Raw genomic sequence first — 2,539 nt, 5'->3', positions numbered from 1 at the left:
AAGATTTTCTATTTTTGTATTTAGTTTTCTTTTTTTAAATTTGTTACTTTTTCTAGGTTTATAAAAGGACATTCCCAATTCATTGATTCTGGCTTTTCTCTTTTTTGTTAATGTAAATGATTAAAAATCTACATTTTCCCCTAAGGATTACTTTGGCTGAATAACAAAGTTTTGTTATAATATTCTCATTATTGTCATTTTCTGCTTCTTGCCATACCTCTGTTTCTTGTACTTTTCTTTCCATTTTTTTATCACATTTTATGATCGCCCTTTGAAGCTGGTTTTTTTTTTTTTTGCTTATAATTCTTTCCTCCCCAACTCTATTGTCCTAGAGACAGATGGGTAGTGCAAAGAAGTAAGGAAGACTGAGTTCAAATCCAGTCTCAAAATTTGCTATGTGACTCAAGGTGAGTCACTTAACTTCTGGTCATTTCAATTTCTTTAATTGTAGAGGGGCATAAAATTGCACCCATATACTAAGTTTGTGAGGATCAAATGAAACAATATTTTAAATGTTCACTATAGTGCTTGTCACATACTAGTTGCTTAATAAATACTTGATTCTTTTCTTATATGCCCCCCATAATATCCTGTATCATGTGTTTTTCTACAGAAATCCCTATGTGTGTGTGTATTTGCGTGTGTGTGTGTGTTCAATTTTCCTTTTCTGATTAAGATAAGAAGAGGTCATGAAAAGATCAGTCCACAATAAATGAGTGGCCAAAGAATAAAGAAAACAGTTCTCAAAAGAATTACCAAACTATTATCAATATTATGAAAGAATCTTCCAAATCACAAATAATAAGAGAAATGCAAATCAATACGACCCTGAGGTTTGCTCCATCCTCAGGAAAGATTTCAAAAAAGATGAATAGTCAATTTTGGATGTAATATGCAAGTGTGGCCACATTAATTCGTGGTGATGGAGTTGTGAATTGGTACAAACATTCAGAAAAACAATTTGGAATAATGAAAATTATATTTAAATGTTGGATATGTCCATGCTCTGAAATTCAGAAAATCCACCAAAAGGTGATGAGGCCAAGGACGTCAAGGACAAGAAAAGAAAAGCTCCCTATACATAAAAAATATTTTAGCAGCACTTTGTAATAGAAAAAAAATAGAACTAAAATACATGTCCATCAATAGGCAAATCAATAGCAAAAAGGCCAAGTGAATTCTAGTACATGAATATAAAGGAATACCTTCTAGTACTACCAGAAATGACAACTTTGATAAATATGGAGAAGCATAGGGAGATTTATAAGAACTGATGCAAAGTGAATTAGGCAGGCACAGGAAAAGCAATATACACAAGGGTTATAATACTAAACAAAAAGCAACGATAAAACATCGACGCAGAATACTGCAAAATTGTAATGACTAGCTGGGCCTCTAAGAAGGAATTTGCTCTGCTTCTTTGCATAGAGAGGATACTTTTTGATCAAATTGGTTAATTTTGGTGAACTATTTTTTTTTCCTTTTTCTTATTCTTTATTATAAGTAATGGCTCTCAAAAAAACAAGTAATGGCTCTCAGGATGGGTGGAGGAGGTAGGGGTTGGGGAGAAGAACATAGGAGAAGAATATAGGTGATATAATTATAAAACATCAATAAAATTATATTTAAATGGGTTATGAGATTCTTGTTTCCCATTCCTTTTCTTCCATGGACCCATTTATGTGAAGTTCCTCCCTCTCTTCCTCATTTCTTCTTTGATATATTCTTTTTTTTCTTCCCTTTTATTTCCTCTCTTAAAACAAAACAAAATACAACCACACTCAGCACCTATGTTTGTTTTGTTTATTTTCAACCTTAGTATTATGAGTGGACACTTTCCTCTTCTTCTCCAATTAGAGTTTAAGTCCATTAGCAACTTATTAAAAAGCAGACATCAGAGGACAGCTAGGTGGCACAGTGGATTTAGGAGGACTTGAGTCCAAATCTGACGTCAGACGCTTGACACTTACTAGCTGTGTGACCTTGAGCAAGTCACTTAACCTTCATTACCCTTCCCCCACCCCGAAAAAAAAGCAGATATCACCTTTCTGACAAAGGTCCATATATTCCATTACTAATAGAATGTATGGCTATGATAGCTGTACTATAATGAAAATTAAGCACCATGATTGGTGCTGGAGAAGACTTTTTTATGTAAAACATTACTATATTAGTCATTTTGTATAAAAAAACCTTGAATAAAAGAAAAAAATGAAAGAAAGTGAAAAAATAGCATGCTTCAGTCTGTGTTCAATTAATATCGGTTCTTTCTTTGAAGATGGATAGAAAGCTTCATCACTAGTCCTTTGGGATTGTCTTGGATTGCTGAGAATAGTTAAGTCAATCACAGTTCTTCATCAAACGATATTGCTATCACTGTGCACAGAGTTCTCCTTGTTCTACTCACTTTGCTATACATCATTTCATGTAAGTCTTTCCCAGTCTTTCTGAAGTCATCCTGGTTGTCATTTCTTATAACACAATAATATTCCATCAACATCATATACCACACAGCTTGTTTAGGCATCCCCCAATTGAT

Source organism: Dromiciops gliroides, chromosome 2, assembly GCF_019393635.1.
Source record: "Dromiciops gliroides isolate mDroGli1 chromosome 2, mDroGli1.pri, whole genome shotgun sequence".
Classification (NCBI taxonomy): domain Eukaryota; kingdom Metazoa; phylum Chordata; class Mammalia; order Microbiotheria; family Microbiotheriidae; genus Dromiciops; species Dromiciops gliroides.
This window is presented reverse-complemented; position numbering follows the sequence as displayed.